This window comes from Equus caballus, chromosome 22, assembly GCF_041296265.1.
Source record: "Equus caballus isolate H_3958 breed thoroughbred chromosome 22, TB-T2T, whole genome shotgun sequence".
NCBI lineage: Eukaryota > Metazoa > Chordata > Mammalia > Perissodactyla > Equidae > Equus > Equus caballus.
This window is the reverse complement of record NC_091705.1, coordinates 46261740-46278419: the sequence shown is the minus strand read 5'-3', so window position 1 is coordinate 46278419 and position 16680 is coordinate 46261740. Positions and strand designations below refer to the sequence as shown.

Genomic DNA, 16680 nt, shown 5'->3' with positions numbered 1-16680 from the left:
GCCGAGCCGTTACTGTTTCGGGCCAGGGCGCTGCTTACTCTCTTCCTTTTGTACAAATCGACAAGTGCCCAGGAGAGTTCCTAGCGCATACTAGGCCTTCAGCAAACGTTTGTTGAATATTTTTTTCACGTGTATGTTTTTAAACTTGTTGTTATGGAAATTTCCAGGCACACCAAGGTGAAGAGGCCCAGGCCTGAGCACAGCTGCAGAGCCATCAGCCCTGCCTCTCTCGTTCCCTCTGTCACCCCCACCTTTTCGTTGGCGTCTTTTAAAGCAAATCCCAGAAATAATATCATTTCACTGCCACTCTTTCTGAGTTCTTTTGGGGTCTGTTAAAGCTGCCTTCTTCGCCCTGAGGAGAGCCTGTCAGGGTCACTGACCCTGCATTCTCTTCTCTTCCCCACAGTTGTGTAGTTAAAGACTGCACAGACCTAGGGGACCCTTGCTGGGAGAGTAGACCTTTGTTCCTGGGAGCCCCAGGAGTCTCTAAAGCCACCACCCATCTTTTGGGCCCCCTTTTAAAGGCCCCCAAATTGCTCATTGGAGATTTCCCCAATTCCCAAAGCAAAGCAGACACGTTTCCAGCAACGAGGCAAATCTCAGCTTGCTCTCTCTAAAAGAATGCACATTTGGAACATACAGAGCCCAAATCAGTGTGATGTCAGTTGTCACCGTCTGTGTGGAAATATTTTGCCATGGCCAGCTGCTGGGCCTCTTTGCACTATATTAATAGCAGGCCCTGGGGCCCAGTGGGGTCGGAAGCCAGGGAGAGGAAAGGGACAGCTGTGGCAGACACCACACCATGCGCCAGGCATGTGCTCCTGGGTCACGAGCACACAGATGGCCCACACCTTGCTCTGCCGCTCAAAGCCCCCCAGGCCCATGCGTGTCTTCTCCTTGTAGGGTCAGGAATGGGCTCAAGCTGACAATATACTTGACAAAGGAGCCAAGTTAAGATTGGCGTGGCTGGAATAAGAGGGTTCGGATGGCCCCATGTTCTGGGTCAACTTACACTTTTACTGGAAGTGCAGACATGTGTGGGCTGAATGAGGCAGTGGTATTTAAACAGCTGGGGGTATTGGGTATTGGGTTCTATATGCCAAGGCTCGGCAGATATTTTTAAATGTCACAGGCCAAATGGAAGCTCAGTTGGCAGCAAGACAGAGGGGCAGGGGGATTTGGAGGCCGCTGCGTCGCCATGCTGGCTATGGTCAGCAGAGCTGGGTAGGATTAGCGCCAGGAAGAAGCCCAGCGTGTGAAGTGCAGGGAAGAGGGAGCAGGGGGTCATCTGAGTATTAGGCGCAGGCGGGCAGGAGGGGGCAGGTGAGGGATCTGAGTTGGGGTGCTGGGGGCAGGGGCAGATGGAAATGTGTGGAATCGCCAAGAACAGGTCTAGAGTTGCGAGGTCAGCAGGCCAAGCCCTAGCTAAGAGGAATAGGCCGGAGAATAAGCCTGTAGTTAAGGTCCCTGGTTCTGGTGTCAAACAGCACTGAGCACCAGCCTTAGTACGCCACTGTCCCCTCTGCACCCTAAGGGCAAATCATTCATCTGCCGAGGCCGCTTCCTGATTTGTGAGGAAGGAACCAGGGTTCCTGGAGGATTAAGCCAGACTAGTAGCACCTGACGCTCAGAAAGTAGTCCCTAAATGGTGGCTCCTGTTATTAATAGCAAAAATTAATTTGTGAAAAACTGCCATTTTGGAATGGAGTTGGAAACTGCCCTCCAGGCCTGATCCCACCCAGACACATGTTATGTCTCAACCACACAGCATTTTTTTTGAAGTCTGAATTATGATAACCACCAATGCTTAGATATTAGGAGAGTTTACCAAAAGCTTGGGAGATTTGACTTCTCCTGGCCCACAGGAGCCTCTGGTTGTCTGGGGCCTGCCGTCCACAAGTAGCCATAGCCGAGGGGTGGCTGCCCCCTGTCGGTGTACCACAGAGCCACTATTGCGCCTGCCGCCAGCTGGCCCCGTCACTCACCTCTGTGCAGGGCCTGGCCTCTGTAGGCACTTCACTTGCTCTCCGTGCAGTAAAGTGGAGCTATTATTATCTCAGAAGGAACGAGGGTCATCAGAGTTAGCTGCCGAGTTGCTGACTGGGGCCTCCTTGACTCTGCTGTGATGTTGGCCTGGGAGACCTGGGCGCATGGACGAGAACTGCATGGCCCGGCCTGCGGAGGAGCTGAAGGCAGGGCACAAGGGGCTTCCATGGGTGCCTTGGCTGGGCCGTGGAGCCAGTGGTTGCCCGTTTTCCTCCTTGTGCCTCTTAGGAACCTGAGCAGAAACAGAGGAAGGTTAGGTCAGTTGCTGCGGCAACACCAACATCTGTGCGTCTCTGGGCCTCTCTTAGAGGACTCTAAGGAGGCCAGGGTGGGTCCAAAACCTGGGCATGCCTTCTCAGCACAGGGGAAGGAAGGGAGGAGGGGGTGTCTCTCTGGGCACCTGGCTGATGGCAGGCAGCCCTTGAGTTAATTTCTATTCCTATGCAGAATTTCCTCCTTGTCCTCTGTGGTTCAGACTTTTCTCTTGCTTGTCCAGGCCCCTGGGAAGCAACCATGGCAGCAGTGACTCTGGCTGGGCCCTGAGGACCATCTCCACGAGTGCTTAGGAGATCCCTCTTCTTTTGAAGAACTGAGTCTTCTCCTGTGGGAGAAACACTGGGGTTGGCTGTTCGCACACAGACTGCCCCAAATTTGGTCTCGGCACAGAGAACCCTTCCTCTTGATTTTTTCTTTCTTTATTCGATGTATCTTGTGCCTGCCATATCCCAGGCATTAGGGGACTACAGTAATTCATTTAGTCGTCACAGCAAACTTATAGGGAAACTGAGGCACAGAGAGGTCAAGTAACTTGCTCAAGGTCACACATCTGGAAAAGTGGTGGAGTCTGGATTTGAACCCAGTTGGTCAATCAGGCTCCAGAGCCCACCTTCCAAACCACTGCCTTTGAATACTGCTTGTGAGATGAGGGGGCTCCAGGGAGGGGGTCTGAGAGGACGCTTGGGCCGAGGCAGGAGCCTGCCATGCAGCAAGCTCGGGAAAGGCCCTGGGCTGCGAGAGCTGGCTATGGATCTAGTGACAGGAAGGCCAGCTTGGCTGCAGGAAGGGCGAGGAGGAGAGTCGGGGTAAAGGAGGAGGGTGGAGGAAGCACTGAGGGGCTGAGCTGTGGTCTGCATCCAGGACTCTCATGTCAAGGAGGGACTGTTGGAGGCAAGAGGAGCAGCAGGGAGCCCAGCTGGCCCAGACGGGGACTGGTTAGACCGTCAGTGGCAGTGAAGAGTGTGTCTGAGGGGCTGCCCACTGGCGTAGTGCTTAAGTTCGTGCGCTTGGCTTTGGCAGCCCAGGGTTTACCGGTTTGGATCCCGGGCGTGGACCTAGCATTGCTCATCAAGCCATGCTGTGGCAGCGTCTCACATAAAGTAGAGGAAGATGGACACAGGTGTTAGCTCAGGGCCAATCTTCCGCACAAAAAAAGAGAGAATGTTTGAGATGCATTTGGGAGGCTCAAAGTACTTGCTGATGGATGTGTTAGAGGGCGTCAGAGGTGGCTCTGATCTGACTGGCTTCCCCGCTGGGGTAGCTGGGGTCTGCTTCCTGAGGTGGTGCAGCTGGGGGAGGCTTTCCCTCTGAGGCCTCTTCCTTGACAGTGTAGAGGAGGGTTTCTGGCGCTTCAGGAATCTTCCTCAGCCCTTTGGGGCTCAGCCTGTCATCAAAGCGGGTTCCTTCTGGCCTAGAGCACACACAGCCTCAGGGCAAGGCAGCCTTGGAGAGCCCAGGGGGTGGTGGGAGGAGGTGTCACAATTGGGAAGACTGGCGAGCCGTGGGCAGGCTGGGACAGACCCCTGTGTGTACGCGGTGACCCAAGTTCCAGTAGCGCCTTCCTTCCCCCTCCACTTCTGAAGGGAGCAGCTCATCTTCATCCTCTTGACAGGTGTTACAGGTTTTCCGGTTTTTATGTTTTGATAGGTGAGGTAAGTTAGCCTTGAGAGAGGTCAATGCCTGAAACCGCTTCTCCAGCCCCCTGATGAAAATGGCAGGCCACTGGGGGTAGGGTGAGTAGGTGGCCAGTGCTCACTGTGGGCATACCATGAAGGGGTCTCCTGGATGTCCCCAGGCTTGCACTGGAGCCAGCCCATCATCTTACTCTCTGGGTGATTGGTGTTCCTGGGGGCTGCCGCGGTGGCACAAACTGCCCCAGGCCCTCACCACTAGATGGCGCAGCTGCAGTAAATGATGCTGATGGTGCCTTCAAGGGCCCCTTTCTCAGGAGAATCCTGGGGTGGGGGTTCCTATGGCCCCCTTGGCCCCAGTCACCTCTGGGATCTGCTCTTGAACCTGGCTGTGTGGTCACGGGTAAATGATGTCACCTGCATGGGTTTCCTTGTCTGTAACGACGGTTGGGTACAGAGATAATAGATTTCCACCAGCTCTATAATTTCATATGAATGAGGCCACAAATTCACCTGCCTTGTTTCTTCTGGTGCCCATCCCTGGCCCTGGTGTACAGGATCGACAGGAGAGCCACAGCTCTCTCTCTGTCCTCTGGCCGACTGGAGGGATGGCAGAGAAGGCTCCTCTGGGTTTGACTTCTTGTGCTCTGCCCTTGCCCAGCTGAGGGCCCTGAAGAAGTCAACTCTGGGCAGGTGATTTGTCTGTGATCATCTAGGAAGGCTTTGGAGATTGTGACTCCAAACCCATTTCATTGACAACCCACTCTCCTTTATCAGAAAGGGGGCCACATTTTCAAAACCGTTAAGACTCCTCTCTCTTAAATCAACAACAGACAACAGTCTAAAGATTGCCCATAAATATAAGTTGCACTGATGGCTGTTTGTGCCATTGGAAGAAAGACATCAAGTTGAAGAGCCACCTGAGTGTGACTTTGGGGTGTTGTGTGTGTGTGTGTCTGATTTTGTTGATCCTGGTAACTCCTCCCCGCCTTTTTCTCTTTCTCTCTACCCCAAGCTTTTCTGCTTTCAAGTGTCCTTGGAGCCTTCAGCACCTGTGTCTCCTCTGAAGCCCTGACACCTCTCTGTGTGGCACCACTGAGCCTCATTACTGCTGCCTCCTTGATCTGAAAACTTAATGCTTGAGCCTCTTCTCAATAGGAATTTAACCTATGCTCTCTGAAGGAAAGTTTTGCTGAGAAAATAGAGGGTCATGAAGAAGGTCAATGATCTTCACTCCTCACCAGAATCCAGCTGTCCTTCAGGCTTTCTGTATCGCGTCAGCTGCATCGTCAGTTAGGGTAGAGTTATCTCTAGCTTTGAATAAACACCCAGCCAGGTTCCTCTTAGAAACACCTTGTCACAGCTTACTTTGGGTTCACCACTGGGCTTCTTGAAGATAGCTTGATTAATTCATAGTGGCAGCCCCACCACCCAGTCACCTGAAACGAGAGGATTTACTGTACCAGTTTACCGCTAAGCCATGTCAGGTGAGAAGCGGGAAACTCTAGCCCATCTGTTGCAAGGAACAAAATAACAACGGCACATCCACAGAGCAGACACTTTATACTGCTGCATAATAAGGAGCCGCTGAATGCAGTGACCTCGGCTGAGGTAGCCATGGGTTCAGCCACCCACTCTCTGCTTCTCTGGGGAGCTAGCCTGCTTAGATTTGTGGCTTTCTGTCCCCTGAGGAGAACCCTGGAGGGTCGGGGCCCCTGAACTTCAACATTGCTCCTGTCCTGGCCACTCTCAGACTTTCTCTTCCAGCTTCGGCTGCATTCATAATTTTCTAACTATCTTTATGCCACAGCAAATGTTCCTAGGCAGAATGTCCAGACTCATGGGGACCCTTCTCATCAGCCAGTCCCATCAGCCTAGAATTTCCCAGATCAGTTGTATGGGCCTTGTCATAACAACCCGTCACCTTGGAGGACAGGGAGAATTGAAGGCCTAGGACAGAGCCAGGTGGCTCTCCTGGTGGTTTTCCATGACGATGAAGGACTGGCCTTTTGCTTTGCTCAGGAGTGAGCTGACAGCTCTTTTTGATTTGAAGCTTCCGTTCAGAACTCAGCAGGGGTTCTCCGTCCTCGCAACACTCTAGTTAGGCAATTGCTCATAAACTCTTCTCCAGCCCGGACAGGCCACTCAAATCAAGTAGCAACAGAACCTTCCAAGAGAAGCCTTTGAAGACAGACTGTTGAGGCTGGCCGTCGATGTGTGAGGCCAGGACAGACCTGTGATGAACTTCTTTCCCATGATGCCCTGCTGCCGAGGCCCCAAAAACCCACGTCTCAAAGGCTGTTTCTTCAAGGTAACAGCTCTGCCTTTGAACTCAGAAGGGAAGCGGGCAGTCGGGAGGCAGGATTCGATGTGCATGTTTGAATGAGAGGGTCCACCAGGAAGGTGCCGATGCATCTTTGGTTTATGGTCATGTGAGACCTTGGGGTGCGAAGAAGTATGTCAGTGTGCAGTGACATACGTGTCCATGTGGGTCCACCATAGGCCCCAATGTGGGGCAGGGCTGGGAGGGGGTGTGTTAGCACAGCCTTGTGTGGGAGATGATGCAGGACTCTTCCGGAGGGCCCCCCCCAATCCTGTTGTGTTTGATTCAGAGGGTTGGGTGGAGGCTTTCCTGAAGGCTCTGAGAAGAGCTGCACCCACAGGCTGCATGGTCAGGAGGTGGGATGTGAGGAGTTGGACAAAGAAAAGGCCCCAGCCCAGCCCTGGCACCTGCCCGCTCCCCTGCACAGGCCCCCACTCCCATGCAGGCAGTCCCCGATGCGGCAGCCAGAGGGCATTGAAATGAAAACTCGACTGTCCTTTCTCTGTTCCAAGCCTCCAGTGGCTCCCCGTGACCCGGAACACCACCCACCCCTAACCTGGGCCCTGCCCGCGTGCTTGTCCCCCAGGTTCCCCAATGCTCTGTAGCCCACAGCTGCCTGCAGACCTGCACCCAGGCTGCTCCTCCCCCACTCTCACCCTGGTTTCCCACTTGGCCCGGCCAGCCCTCCCCACCTTCAGGAAGCCCCCTGACTGTCTGGCCCTCACTGGCCATCACAGCCTCCATTGTCTTTGTCCCTCGGTGGATGACTTGTTTGCTGGCCCCCTCCTTTACACTCAGCTCCAAGGGCGAGAGCCATAGCTGCCTTGTGCATTGTTACGTTCTCCAGCTTCTGTCTCCATGCATGCACACAGTAGGTGCCTAATAAATGTGTGTAGACGAGTAGATGGATGGGTATGCTGTTTTTCTGAATGCCTGTCTCCCCAACCAGACCAAACCCCAAAGGGCAGGGCCTGTCTTTCTCACACACTTAGAACAGAGTAAGCATTCAGGTAATTGTTGGGTGGATGGACGGATGGGCAGACGAATGGATGGACAGAGCAAAAAGATTCAAAGACACTTGATATGAAAAAAGGCTACTGAAGTCGAAGGATCCATCTCATGTGCAGAGTGACTTTCTGACAATTTATAGAAGGCTCTGGGCACGGGCAGAAGGCATGGGGGCCAGAGGGTCCCCAGAATGTACTGAGAGCAGAAGAAGCAAGGGTGAGACGCCTTCCCCTTAGAGCAAATGAATTCTCTAAGACGAGTCCTCTGAGAAACCACAAATTCACCCCATTGCAACAGCAGCACATAGGGATCCCTGAAGCCCATTCACAAACCATCACGGAGCCTAACCTGGCTCAGCAGGCTGGAGGGGGTGAGCCGAGGGGGGAGCTCAGCTATGCAGGCAAGGTGGCAGGCCCACAGTGGCTTTGTGCTGGGGGGTTTGTCATTGGGACGTGCTTGGGAGCTGGGCTCTTGGAGATGGCTGGGCAGGAAGCCACCACCAGGCTGCCCTGCTGCCTGGGCCCTGGAGTTTCACGCGCTAGGCTTGAGTAGCCCCCTCAACGAGGCACCAGGCAGAAAAGGCCTTAGGCAAATTGGACAAGGAGGCTAAGGACACTGCCAAAGGCCAAGAGATGAGAACAAAGAGAATGAGGCCCTTGCCCCAGACAGCACTCGCAGCAGGGAAGGCTCGATGTCATTGGGAGCTGGCTGTGGGAACGGGCAGCGAGCTTTGCAGCCAGCTCCCCAGCCCTCTCCCCTTCTGAGTGCTTCCCCGGCGCCCGGAGGTGGGCACGGGGCTATGAAGGTGAGACTGCCTGCTTCCCTCCCACCCGCCCCATCACTTCTCCAAACGTTTTCTGTTCGCAAGGCTCCGCATCTCTCGCTGCCCCCAGCCCTGCTGTGGACTTTGCCTCCCTTCTTTAATACTGACTGTCACCCATTTCTCTCAGCTGCAGCCTTTCCTTCTGTCTCAGGGAAAAACAATGTGACCATCCTTGCCAAGGCCAACCTTCTTGTGGCTTCCTGTTTTCCCCTTCCCACCCCCCTTCAGCCATGGCCCGTCCTGGGGCTGGGGCACCTCAGTGCACAGGAGGGGCACGCACCCCTTCCATGTGGACTTCTCTCTGGTGGGGAGAGGAAACCCGTAAACAAGAAATCGGAATTACGCAGTCTGCTAGGAAGTGATAAATTCTGTGGAAAAGTGCAGTGGGATAGGAGAAACAAAACAGTTTGCTGTTTCAAGTGGGGGCCCCCAACGTCTTCCTTCCTGTTTGTGTCTTTGTACCCTCAGGCTTCTCTACCTTGGGCACCATGATGGTTGGGGCTGGGTCATTCGTGTGGTGGGGTCGTCCTGGGCATTGTAGGATGGCTAGCAGCATCCCTGGCCTCTACCCACCAGATGCCACCCCTGCTCTCAGTGGTAACAACCAAAAATGTCTCTAGTCATTGCCCAATGTCCTCCAGGGAGGAAATGAACCCCTTAGTCGAGAACTACTGGTGCACAATTAGCTTACCCAAGTTTTCCCTTGACCTACTTGACAGAAGAAAAAGAAAAAGATTTAGCTCATCAGCTGGTGCCCTCTTTAAACCTGGCCTAGACTTTACTGCCCCAGGGCAGCTGGGATATAAAGACAGTCTGTGCCCTTCTAAGGTCCTGGTGATTGAGGATGTTTAGCTCCATCTAGAGACTGACGGATGGATGAAGAGGTCATTCTAGATCAATGCGTGTACACAGTCTGGTGTACACACACACATTTCCTGGCTCTGCCCAGGGCTCTGAAAGCGCCTAGAAGCATGGCACCCCAGTAGCAGCAAGCACACCCCGCACCCAGATCTTGGTTTCTAATACCATTCTCCAATGAAAGGAATAGGCTCCTTGTGAAAAAAGCTTATTCCTGGGCTGGGGCGAGGCCTGCAGGAGGAGCCTGGAGCGTGGTGTAGTGGCAGGAAGTAAGGAAGTTCTAAAAGACACAAAGTAGGGGCGTGAAAGGACACAGGAGCCTCTGAAAGAGCTCTCAAAGGCCCAGACTAGAATAATTTGATGAACAAAGTAGTATTGGATTCTAACCCGATGTAGAAATTAAATATCCGTGAGGCCACACTGATCTAAACAATTGACTAAGTAGGTGAGTAGGCAGGAGAGACAACTCTCTTGTACAGAGACTTAGAATTTGTGTAGATGGCCCCTCAAGGAGTGGGAGCATAACTCCTCTAAGTCTGGATGGCACCTGGGAACTTGCTTCCAGAGTACAGTGCAAGGAGGGGCAGTGAACGTCACAGTCGAGAAATGGGAATGGCACCCCAGCCTGAGGACCAGGGTTCACACTGAGTGATGAGTCATGGGGTGCCTGGCCCCTGACAGGACGTGATGAGAAGGACTTCGTGGCTGTGGGCTTCCTCCCAGGCCGGTGGCGCCAATGGAACCACGACCCGAGCGCCAGGCCCGCTCTGCCAATCTGCCAGCCTCCTCGCAGGGAAACTCCGTCAGAAACAAGGAAAACGTGAGAAACTGTCACAGCCAAGACGAGGCTGAGGAGACAACAATGAAAAGCAATGTGCCTGGATGGGCTCCTGGAACAGAAGAAGGGCATTAAGTAAAAACTAGTGAAATCTGAGTCACGTGTGGAGTTCAGTTAATAATCTATCAATATTGATTCATTAGTTGTGATTCATTAACATGGCAACATAACAATGGGAGAAACTGGTTGCTGGGCACACAGAAACTCTTTACTACCTGGCAACTTTTCATTAAATCTAAAACTATTCTAGAACATACAGCTTATTTAAAATACAGGTGTACAGATGTATAGACAGTGGCGGCCGGCCTTGCGAGAAGCAGGCCCTGGGCTTTCCGGGCCAGAGGTGAGCGCTGCAGAGCACACTAGGCCGGGCGGAGAAATGGCGCTCTGCCCCACACCCACGCGGCTGCTGCTGCCCCCTCTCCCCAGCCTAACTGGCCCATGGCTCTGCAGCTTTGGCATATTCACAGTGCTTGACGTTCCTCTTCTGCCAGAATGCAGGCTGCACCATGGGGCTCGGTTCTGCCCTGCCGCTGGGGTCTCCCAAGCCCTAGGTGCGCTGGTACCCAGCAGGTGCACAACCAACATCCAGGCTGAAAAGGTGAGAGAGGACCGTCCCTTACAAGGGGGTGACTGGGCAGGAGGGAGGAAGGTGGTGTCGTGTCCAGGAGGTGCTTAGGGCTTTGGCTGCGACCAAAGATGGGCAGTGTGCAAATGAGGAGGGGTGGGCACTGGGCCCGAGTTTAGGGCACGAGATGGGTGTGGCAGGTTTTCTTGTCCTGGAAGCTACCACATGCTCCCAATGTGTGCACCAGGGACATCTTGGGAAAGGCCCAGGCCTCCTCAGAGCCTCCCTGGCGGGCTCGTGCCTGGCAGAGACTGTCCCTTCAGCCCTGAGGCTGTTGGCCCAGGCCTTCCTGGCTGCTGGCAGTGATTTCCATGTTGGAGAAAACCCAGAGCACGCGCTTGGCAGAAGGAGATTCAGGGGAGGCCCCGTCTGCCCCAAAATATCTCCCCCACAGTCCCCCGACATTCTTCACTTTCTCAAAAGGCAGAATGTTCTTGTAATGCAAGATGAATTGGGACTGATGCCATCCTCAAAAAGACAATGTGCCCATGTACCGGGCATTTGCACCCACCTGCGAAGGAGAGCCACTTGTAGCCTGTTCCTTCACATCTAACTGTGATGTCTGGGCCTGAAGGACGGGGCCTGCTGCCAAGGCTGGAGGGGCTGTGATGGGGCTGTCAGGGGTCTGTGGAGGGCAGGTGCATGGAAACAAGGGCCGCCCCCGCCCTCAGCTTTCCTGAGGACCAGCTCCCTTCTGGGAAGAGTCCTGGAAAGGCCAGGGGAAGAGAAAGAGAAGCAGGGATGCCTAGTGCCATCACCAGCTCTCTAGGGCCAGTCACTACCCATCCCTCTCTTCGGACAGTCTGAAGAGGTGTATGCACACCTATTGCAAGCCAGGGTCTGTTGTGAGCCCCAGGGACACAGAGGGGCACAAGATGGACATGGGCCTGTCCTCAGGGAGCTTAGAGCCCATGCCTGAAACAGACCCTGATCATGTGAATAGCAGGGGCTTGGCTGGGAGAAGCAGGGAGGGCTTCCTGGGGGAGGTGGCATGTATGTGGAATGAGGAGGAGGTAGCAGGAGACTAGGCAGAAGGGAAGTGTACCCATGGGGGAGAGGACATCATGTGGGAAGGTCTTGAACCTGCAGAACTCCCCCAACGCACGCCTCCAGCCTGGACTTTCCCAGGGGCAGGGACAGACCACTGAAGTGTTTCACAGACAAGTGACGGTCCAGTTTGCATTTTGGAAATTTCCTTCTAGAATGCCATTTGAGGCCAAAGTGGAAGTGGGGAGACTGTTGGAGTTGCCCCTCAAGAGGAGATAGCACTGGACCAGGGAGGAGGTGGCAGGGGGAGGAGAGAAGAGTGTCAGATGCAGGAAGCCTGGGAGGCCGGGCATCCTGGCTTCTGAGGGCTGTGCAGAGTGGGCACCAGGGACGTGGGCAGGGGTGAGCAAGGCTGGGCAAGGGGTGGTTTGGGGCAAGATGTGCAATGAGTTTGGGGTCTCCCCCTGGTCTTCACGTCCCCGTTTGTAAAATAAGGGAGCTTGATGGGCTACTGGCCCAGTCCTTTCTGAGCTTGGGAGCCCCAAGGTGGTGTGGATGTGTGACTGGCCACCAAGAAGGGCTCAGACACCAACACCCACCCCACCGCCCCAAACCTCAGGCACCGCAACATGCAGCACAGTCTTCTCTCACTTTGATTAAACATTTAGCTGTCCTCAACCGCAGCCCACGTCCGCAGCCGCCGGGTGCCCTTTCTGCATGGGTGACTCACCAGAATTAATGTTCATTTGATTTTTACTATAAATTATGCCTCACATAATTTCTCCATTACAGGCGGAGGACAGCTCCTCAGGAAGGCTGGAGCGGCCACTTGGTCACTCATGCCGTGGAAGCGCTGACTCATCGCTTCTCCCACGCGCTGGCTGGTGGCGGATGGGCCATCGCAGGTGGCTTAATGGATGCGTCTCCCCATCCACTAATGGGAGATGCTCACCTCGGCCCCCAGAAGAGGAGGAAGGCAGGAGGCAGAGAGAGCTTATATTCATGTACCACTTGACTATGGAAGATTGGGATGTTGAAGGGAAAAGAAAATCACACTTTTAGAGATGGAAGGGTCTCTTCCTCCCTCCCTCCTTCCTTCCTTCAAACATTTATTGATCATGCCTGGCACCATGTGAAACACTGGTCATACAATAGTGAGCAAAATTGGACAGGGCCCCAGCCCTTGGGATGCTTACGGACAAATGAGAGCCAGACGCTAATCGGATCATCACAGAAGCACCTGTCAATCTGCTGTAGACGAGGCTGTGCCACAGAGGAGCTGGTCTCTCCCAGAGGACGGGATGCAGGGCTGAGACCCCAGGATGAAAGGCATGACTCGGCAAAGGGGCGGAATGGCACGTGCAAAGGCCTGTGGGAGAGAACTAGAGAGCAGGCGGGACCCAAGGAAGGCCAGGCGACCTGATGGCTAACGGGGACAAGTGAGAAGTAGTGGGCACGGCTCAGAGCTCAGGCCTTGTGGCCCTGGGAAGAATTGTGCTTGTTATCCTGAGAGCTAGGGGACAGACTGACGTTCTAAGGAGGGAGGGTAGGACCTAATCAGATCTGGGTCTCTGGGGGTCGTTTTACAGACGAGGAAACTGTAGGCCAGAGCTGACAAAGGCTTAGCCAAGACCACTGGCGATTAGTGAAGGGAGGGTCCTTCCACCTTCTGACCTAGCTCCGAATGGGCCCGACTTCACCATCTGAGCATGAGAAGGAGCACAGGCAGAAATGGAGGCAGGGCTTGAAGGGGGTGGGGACAGCAAGGAACAAGAGGCTGTCTCTTCTCTTTCATCAGCATCGAAATCAGATGCTACTTAGTAAAAATCTGACAAACCCTAGATTATGACTCATCTACCTCAATTCCCCCGGCAATGGAATAAACCAATTTGCTTAAACCTCCAACTGATCTTGTACGTTTGTCTTTTTTTTTCCTTAATATCAGAAGCTCCAAAGAAACCAAAGTTTACACGAAAAGAAAAAACCTAGCATACTAGATTGAAGCAGACATATGCTTATCTCTTTTCTAAAAGAATTGAATTAAAAAACAAAGCCCACAAACAGAACCTCATGACGCTGTCTGTGCCAGCCCCCTGCTGCTCCTCTCGCCTCAGCGCCTGGAATAAATCACCCTGCAGCCCACCTCTCCTCCCTGGGAATGGGCCAGCCTCCTTTGGGTCTTGGGCTCCCTGCCACAGGAAGCACAGAGCTCAGCACACAAGGAGACCAACCAGGGGCCCCTGGGATCATTCCTGGCACAGAGGTCCCATCGCTGTCCCAGTCTGCAGATGCGGAAACTGAGACTCACAGAAGTCAAGTAATTTACCTAAAGATCTTGCCTTGTATATGTCAGAACTGGGCCTTGACCCCCAACTCTGATGCTAAAAACCAAAGGACACAAAAGTCGTAAGCCTTATTCTTTTCTCTCTCTCTCCAAACATTGGGTATGTACAGAACAGTAGGTACATGATTCCCTTTAACTCAGTGGTTCTCAACCAGGGGCAGTTTTGCACCCCAGGGGACATTGGGCAATGTCTGGGGACATTTTTGGTTGTCACAGTTCAGGAGTGGGGAGATGCTATTAGCATCTAGTGTGCAGAGGTCAGGGATGCTGCTAAACATCCTACAAAGCCCAGCACGGCCCCACAGCAGAGAATGATCCAGTCCAGGATGTCAATAGGGCTGAAGCTGAGAAACCCTCATTTGGGTAATATATGTGCATGCCCACGTGCAGAGAAAGGGCTGGAAAGATAAGCACCAAACTGTCTATATTTGTTTATCTCTTGATGAAAGGATTTGGGTAATTTTTACTTTTTCTTCCTTATGTTTTTCTGTACTGTGAATTTTCTAAGGAACAATGTGCATGTATCGCTTTTATAATCAGAAAAAAAGAGCTGTTTTCATTTTGTAAAAATAAAAAAGAGATTCGGGACTTATCGATTCTGATCCAGCTCCCTCACTAACTAGCTGTCAGGACCAGCTCTCTGGAAAATATGTCTATCTGGAAAGGGAGAAGAGCAATCCTTCTTGCCTTATATTGTAGGAATATAAAGTAACGTCGTCCTGGAAAAGCTCGGAGCTCAGAGGAGAAAAATTGTTGAGGATGCTGGGCTATTGCTTCTCTCATACATTTCCCCTCTGAGGTGATCTGTACATTTTTGCAGCATAGAAATTCAGGAGATTGAGACTCCGTGAGGGTCCTCCATGTGCCAGAGCCTGGGAACAGGTGGGTCTGGCATGCCTCCTGCCCCTTAGTGTGGGTGAAATGGCTGCTGCCACCTTTCGAAGGTAACATTTAGTCCCTGGATCATTCTTATTTCCTCTCAAGGCTGGGTTAGGGCTGGCTTTCTCAATGAGGGCACTGTTGACATTTCGGGTGGGCTAATTCTCTGCTGTGAGGGTTGTCCTGGGCATTTGGGGATGTTTAGCAGGATCTCTGACCCCTACCCACTAGACGCTAATAGCACCCTTCCACTCTCAAGTCGTGACAACCCAAAATGTCTCTAGTCAAGGCCAAACAGTCCAATCAGGGAGGGCCAGGCCCACGGGCAGTGCGGAAGCACTGGTTGGACATGCTTGGTGTTTTAAGGATAGGACCTCAGAGAGATGGCACAGTCTCCTGAATCAGGGTGCTGATTTGCTGCATTTCGGAGTCACTGCCCATATTTCCTATCTTCAAAAGTCTTCTCTTTGTGGCTACCCCACCCGAGACAGCCCCTCACCCAGGCAGTACCCCGGGTGGTACAGGAGCCCCCAAGTCCTTTAGACAAGTCCCACTATGGCGTGGTGAGGCCGCGGCTCGGGTTCCAGTTTTCCTACAAATCGTGAAACCCAGGCAGGCTGTGTGCTAGCGGCCTGGCTGGCAGGAACCAGAGAATAAGCCTGCATTTTCTGGGAGTGCGTCACCCCCCGACTCATTGCGAGAAGGCCTGGACAGGGGCTGCTGCCGCTGCTTCGCACACCAGTGCCTACATCAGAATCAGAAGATGAACTTTAAATTGAGTAAGATAAAACCAGTTTGGAAATTCAATATCTCACCTCCTTTCCTGTCTTTTTAAAAATCCATAATTCATAGAGAACCCAGTCAGGGGGTGTGCAGCTCAAATTGAATTATCCTTTTTTCTAAAGACTGAGCCTGAGAGAAGCATTTTCTTGAAATGGAGAAAATAAAAAGCAACTCTTTGGAGCTCACGTCCCCTGATCTTGACCTTGTTGGCCCAAACCTCCACCCCATGGGGACGAGAACATTACAAACATGGGAAACAATATTCTAAAATGCATGCTAATTGCGCTGCCAGGAATTTCTCCTGTCGCTGTCCTCGCACAGGCCCGCGGTGATGAATATACAGGTTTGTTCACTGCAGAGCAGTCGGTAACAGCAACAGACTGGAAACCACGTAGATGCCCGCCATCGAGGACTGGTTAAATAAAGCCTGTTCCTCCCCTGCGAGGGCACGGCAGTGTAGCGCTAAAAACAGAAGCAGGAGGCTCATTGTATAGTGAGAGGAGATGCGTCATCGCATTGTTGGAACACAGTAGGGAACAGTGTTTATAGTATGCTCCCGTCTGTGTTTATAAAAAAGGAACAAATATACACGTATGCATTGGCTTGTGTAGACGTAGTGTATCCCTAAGCTGGCTGGCTCCCAGGAGGGGCACAGGGAGGCCAGAGAGAGGCCACAGGACACCTCCCTGCATACTCTTTTGTATGTTTTGATTTTTGAACCAGAAATAAGTCCTCAGAAATAAATAGATAAAATTAAATTTCCTTAAACACACATACCCCATGCTAATTTGTTATGAAAAACATATCACAGGGAAGGGATGATGAATTCGTATGAAACAAACTCAGGTGTGTTGTCTTGGGAAATCTGGGCCCCTCTCTGGGTCTTGGAATTTTTCATTTTGCAGTTGTTTTCTCAGGATTCTTTGCTTTGCTAATATTCTGTGCTACTTTGGTGTCTTACAAATTACAAGGCAGCTGTCAACAGCCTCTGCTGGTGGGCTGCAGCTGAGTCTAAAGCTCCTGTCCCTTCTCCGGCCACCCCGCCCCACCCCTGTCCCCGAGCAAGATGGCGAGGGTTTTGGTTGACACTTTATTAGTTGGATAAGCAGGGACTTGTTTTTATGGGTCTTTCCTATTTGCATCAAGTGACAAAGATTTTTCCACTCACTATGGTAGAGTAAAATTTCCTTTTCAAATCATTTATTTAAGTAATGCAAGAGCAAAACAATATTAGGTAAACAGCAGCACAGCTAAGC

The 16680-nt window shown here is 52.6% G+C and overlaps 1 long non-coding RNA gene and 1 other non-coding gene across 3 annotated transcripts in view; both read left to right on the top strand.

The window, feature by feature from the left end:
- LOC111770045 (uncharacterized) overlaps positions 1–13323 on the top strand; it is a 38334-nt gene extending 25011 nt beyond the window's left edge. Inside the window, exons 3-4 of one of the 2 annotated variants that reach the window (XR_011430844.1) lie at positions 4969–6264; positions 12211–13323. This is a non-coding gene — a long non-coding RNA (uncharacterized lncRNA). The remainder of the gene's footprint in view (positions 1–4968; positions 6265–12210) is intronic. The other variant, XR_002802980.2, reaches the window with a different exon arrangement.
- Positions 6519–6596, top strand: MIR296 (microRNA mir-296). Its single transcript, NR_032985.1, has one exon. It is a non-coding gene; the product is annotated as a microRNA mir-296 (primary transcript).
- Positions 13324–16680: the final 3357 nt, after the last annotated feature.